This window comes from Triturus cristatus, chromosome 1_1 (genome assembly GCF_964204655.1).
Source record: "Triturus cristatus chromosome 1_1, aTriCri1.1, whole genome shotgun sequence".
NCBI classification, from domain to species: Eukaryota; Metazoa; Chordata; class Amphibia; order Caudata; family Salamandridae; genus Triturus; species Triturus cristatus.
In genome coordinates, this window is record NC_140579.1 from 511139492 (window position 1) to 511145151 (window position 5660).

Sequence of the window (5660 nt, forward strand, 5' to 3'; positions counted from 1 at the left end):
AGTGATAGAGAGAGTGATAGAGGAAGGGAGAGAGAGAGCGAGCGAGAGAGATATGTGTATGCCGGGTCAGGTGGCTCAGTGGACGAAGGCGTCCGCTGCAGGGGCCTGTGTTCCACCTCATGGTCACAGTCTTTTTGTTTGTTGCTCTAGCCCCGCCCCCTCCCCAATGACCCTGCCCCCACGGCGCGGCCCTCGGCCACAACACACACTGTAAATTTGGCCCCTGAGAGAAAGTTTGTGAGTACCCATGATCTAGAGGAAGTAAAAGTCGTAACAAGGTTTCCGTAAGATTAATGGCGGAGCGGCCCGAGCGACCGACGGCGCCAGCCCGAAGCCCTCGGCCCGCCTCCTGCGAGCATGCACCGTAGGCACAGGGCCCGGCCCTGACCTGGCACGCCCCGGCCGGCGGAGCGGTCCGCGGCTGCATGGGGTGCTCGGGTGAGGACCGGGACTTCGGCAGGCCCCTTCCCCTCGGGGAAGGCCCGACCAACACACGAGGGACCGGGGACGGGCGGCGGCCCCCATACCCTGTCCCTCTCCGAGACGGAACCCAAGTTCACCCGGCACGAACCCCCCCAGCGGTGAGGAGGGGGGAACCGAATGGCAGTGCATCCCTTGGCTGGCACCACCCCTCTTTCCAGCGGCGGGCGCACCACCGGCCCGTCTCGCTCGCTCCGTCGGGGAGGTGGAGCATGAGCGTGCGTGATAGGACCCGAAAGATGGTGAACTATGCCTGGGCAGGGCGAAGCCAGAGGAAACTCTGGTGGAGGTCCGTAGCGGTACTGACGTGCAAATCGGTCATCCGACCTGGGTATAGGGGCGAAAGACTAATCGAACAATCTAGTAGCTGGTTCCCTCCGAAGTTTCCCTCACGATAGCTGGCGCTCGGAGCCCCCAGTTTTATCTGGTAAAGCGAAAGATTAGAGGTCTTGGGGCCGAAACGATCTCAACCTATTCTCAAACTTTAAATGGGTAAGAAGCCCGGCTCGCTGGCGTGGAGCCAGGCATGGAATGCGAGTGCCTAGTGGGCCACTTTTGGTAAGCAGAACTGGCGCTGCGGGATGAACCGAACGCCGGGTTAAGGCGCCCGATGCCGACGCTCATCAGACCCCAGAAAAGGTGTTAGTTGATATAGACAGCAGGACGGTGGCCATGGAAGTCGGAATCCGCTAAGGAGTGTGTAACAACTCACCTGTCGAATCAACTAGCCCTGAAAATGGATGGCGCTGGAGCGTCGGGCCCATACCCGGCCGTTGCCGGCGCTGAGAGCCGCGGGGGCTAAGCCGGGATGAGTAGGAGGGCCGCTGCGGTACGCACGGAAGCCCGGGGCGAGGGCCCGGGTGGAGCCGCTGCAGGTGCAGATCTTAGTGGTAGTAGCAAATATTCAAACGAGAACTTTGAAGGCCGAAGTGGAGAAGGGTTCCATGTGAAGAGCAGTTGAACATGGGTCAGTCGGTCCTAAGAGATGGGCGAGCGCCGTTCGGAAGGGACGGGCGGATGGCCTCCGTTGCCCTCGGCCGATCGAAAGGGAGTCGGGTTCAGATTCCCGAACCCGGAGTGGCGGATGTAGGAGAGTAGGGTCTGCATTCTATGTTCACCCCCACTTTTTGCTTTTGCTTCACTGGTTTTCGACTTAGATGTGGCTGTGGGCCTGCTAATCAGACCCACAGCCCAACTGTTATCTCTCTAAATTCATACTATGTACTTTAGGTGTAGGAGAGTAGGGTCTGCTTTCTATGTTCACCCCCACTTTTTGCTTTTGCTTCACTGGTTTTTGACTTAGATGTGGCTGTGGGCCTGCCAATCAGACCCACAGCCCAGCTGTTCTCTCTCTAAATTGATACTATGTACTTTAGGTGCATAACCCAATTGGTTAGGATCACCTTATTGGCCCCTGTATAGTGTACCTCAGGTACTCAGGGCATAGGTGTACCCTAGGCCTACCAGGGGCTGCAGCATGTATTGTGCCACCCCTGGCCTGGCCTTCCATTATGACACAACTGGCTGATCACTCAGCTGGGGCAAGGTCGTGTAATCACTCCTTGCTTAGGTGTAGTATTCATATACCTACCTTATATATAGACACATGTGTACCTATCAGCCACTCCTATGGCAGGCCTTAACAATCCTGGAGGCAGAGTGCTTGGTAACATGTGAGATGGTGCTCTAGCATGAGCTGAGCCTGTCTGCAGCTTTCGGAACCATGTCCTTATAGCTGTTCTATGATATAGCCTACCATATACTCTTAAAGTACCTCATAATCTTAAACGGTTATGGTAACTATGGTTTGGCTTTATCAAAACATGTCGTGTAAGGTGTCTAACACTTTGGAATAATATCCCCATACCATTTCTGGCAATGAGGATATTATTCCTCCCTTCTAGAGGGAGAAGACATGTTGAAACCTACTTACCCGGTTAAAGTTAACCAGAGCCCCAGCATCACAAAATGGATGCTGCTGCCACAGACACAAGTCTGACCTCCTGCTGCTGGGAGTCCTTCCAGCGAGGGAGGCTTGGACAATAGGTTTCCTGCCTTGGGAGGTGCGAGCACCACCCCAGACAGGATTTAGTGTATTGGGGCAGGGAGGGATGAAAGAAACTAGACACTGCCTGGGGCACACAAGGTGTCCCATGCATAGTCCAGTTCAAACCGGCGCTGGGGCACTCCAGCCCTAGCTCTGGCGCTTAACTGGACAAAGGAAAGGGGGTGTAACCACTCCCCTTCCTGGTCCCACCCATAGGAGGGACCTTGCAGGTAGCCCAGCCCACTAGCCCAGTATATCAGTAGGTAGCTGAGCCCTGCTAAATTAGATTAACCTGAATCTGCAACTTAAACAGAAACTCTGGACCTTCGACCTCAGGAAGAAGACTTAAGAAATCTCCCTTGTGGCCAAGGAGTGACCACCCTGGGCAACCAGGCACCATCCAGCGACCGCTGCTTGCTTTGCGACTGATCCTACGAGGGACGACTGCAGAGACAGACCAGCGCCAAGACTTCCAGACACCTCTGACCCAGATCCACATCTGCAGCGAAGCTGAGACCCGTGGAGCCGACGAGGGACGTGGGACCGGCGACTTGGGAAAAGTGGCTAGTACCTGACTAGCGCAACTTCTGAGGCTTCCTCGAGGCTGTGCTTGGGGAATTGAGAAGCCCCCATCCCGAGCACCATCTGCAAAGAAGACCAGCTCCCCACACTTCACGTGTTCTGCGTGGGGCCCTTCTGCACCTGAGTTGCTCGACGTGTTGTCCGGTTGCTGGCCCGTTGGCTAGTGACATCTGCGACGAAGAAACTTTGTTTTCATCTTGCTGGTCCGGCTCCTCCAGACTGGCACCCGCTCCTCTGTGAAAGAGAGGCACCCCAGACCTTCCTGGTCTGCACCAGAAGCAAGTCCTCCATCCTGCGTGGGTTCCGCTTGCCAAGGTTTGTTGGGTCCTGACTCGACTTCGACGCCGCCGACAGCAAGAGCCTTCGTGGGACAGCTCACCCCCTGGTCCTGGTCGTCCTCGACGTCTCCTGGTACCCGTGGCTGCTGCGACAAGCTTCACCTCTACACCTGCATCTTCACGACATCGCCTGGTTCCTTCCTGGTTCCTTCCCGGCTCCTGGCTGGTGACCTAGACTCTGTCCCTTCTGCTTGCAGGTATCCTTCCTTCTTGATTCCATCCTTTGGATCCACCGGACACTCCTCACTGACTGCCTGTCAGCAACTTTCCTTCAGGCATCCATAGGAGTCCACGACGAAACCCGACGCAAGTTCACACCTATGCACCCGCAGCCCGTGGGCTAGGTAACTTGAGTACTCCGGTGCTCACAAGGGTATTGACTATCCTAGGGTCTAGTTTCCAAGTCTCGACTTTCTAGCTATTCCAGAAGTGTCCTAAAACTGTTAAATTCTAATAACTTCCATTTCTATCGACTTTTACGCATTACGCGTGAGTGTTTCCACTCTGCACCTGAATCCCGTGGGCCTCCCACTTCCTAACCTTTGGTAGTATAGTGTAGCCCCAGCGATTCCCTAGGCCTAGGCCTATCCTGTGTTTGTGACAGTGGTTCTTATACCACTTACTTAGTATATGGTTTGCGTGGCCCCTAGGGCCTAACTGTATTACTTACCTGTGTGACTTAATGTATGCTTAAATAAGACTGTGTTGTACTTACCTCGAATCTCATAAAGAGTGCTCAGGGTTTGACTAGAATAAATACATTCTATTTTTATATATATATATATATATGTTGTGGTGTTCTTTCATTTGGTATTCAAGGGATTACATATGGTATAACAGCTGGCTTCACATGCCATACAGAGTTTAGCCTAAGACTGCTCTTGTCCATGCTACCACTAGGATAGCTGGTCTATAAGGTTGACTTTACAACCAATCACCATAAGGGTTGTTTGGACTGATACAAGGTGTACACTAGAACTAGTGACATCATATATCAGGCCAACTTCTCACATTGGTGAGCAGCGGTTGGGATCTGAGCTTGCTGTTGTAATACCATTGTAAACTTGAGATACTAAATTGAAAGATCACATAGATATTGTTAGGTACATATAACATAGATTATAAATACTTAAGTCCTACTGGACTTAGTTGTTGTAGGTTGAAGGGCCTAGCACACCCTGACTACAACTACTAGAGTGGTTTAGTAGATACAACTAGTGTAGGTAGGTGCACACACCACACCCTCACTAGATCATGTCTCTGAGAGGAGATCAAGTTGATTCTCTCCCAGGTTGGGTAGATCCTAGAAAGATCCCCTCTAGATATGATACCCTAACTTCTCAGGAGATGAGACAATTGTGTACCTCCAGAAAGTTAAAACAGGGTTCAAACCCTACCCTCATTCAGCTAGTAGAGATCCTAGAGGAGTATGATGCTCGTAGGGACTCCCAGGCTAGTACCCTAGGTACAGGTGAGGGTCTACCCACTACAGATGAGTCAGATGGGACTTCAGAAGATGAGGTAGACAGCCAGGTCAAAGTTGGGAGACTTAGCCAGGCTAACTTAAGCCTACATGGGAGTCTGACTGGGGTCCCCCCATTCAGACCCTCAAGTGGGCTTAACCAGAGAAGCAGGAGAGACAGATCCCCTTCAAGGGAATCTATCCACTCCCATGTCTCTAACAGCTCCAATGCCTCTTCTCACAGGGGAATGACTTCCCCACAGAGAAAAGAGCATCAGACCAGAATGAGGGAAGCCAATCTGAGGATTGAGAGGGAAGAACTTGCCCTTGCCAAGGAGAAGCTTGCTCTGGCCAGAGAGCAGAAGTTAAGTGGGTTAGATCCCACTGGTGGCAGCAATATCCCTAAGGATAGAGACAGGACCTATGATAATAGAAACCTGAGCAAGATTGTCCCTCCCTACAAGTGTGGGGATGACATCCACAAATGGATAACTGCTTTGGAGAGGGCTTGCAAAGTACAGCAGGTACCCCAAAGTCAGTGGGCAGATATCTTGTGGCCCTCCTTCTCTGAGAAAGGTAGAGACAAGCTCCTCACAGTTAGTGATGAGGATGCTGACAATTACACTGTCCTGAAGACTGCTCTGATTAATGGGTTTGGCCTAACCACTGAACAATACAGGTTGTTGTTCAGGGATACCCAGAAGACACAGACTCAGGACTGGACTGACTTTGTAGATTGTGCCACTAAGGC

At 52.5% G+C, this 5660-nt stretch overlaps 1 pseudogene; it reads left to right on the plus strand.

Annotated features, from left to right (window-relative positions):
• Nucleotides 1-549: 549 nt before the first annotated feature.
• Nucleotides 550-1627, plus strand: LOC146870494 (28S ribosomal RNA; annotated as a pseudogene).
• The last annotated feature ends 4033 nt before the right edge of the window (nt 1628-5660 follow it).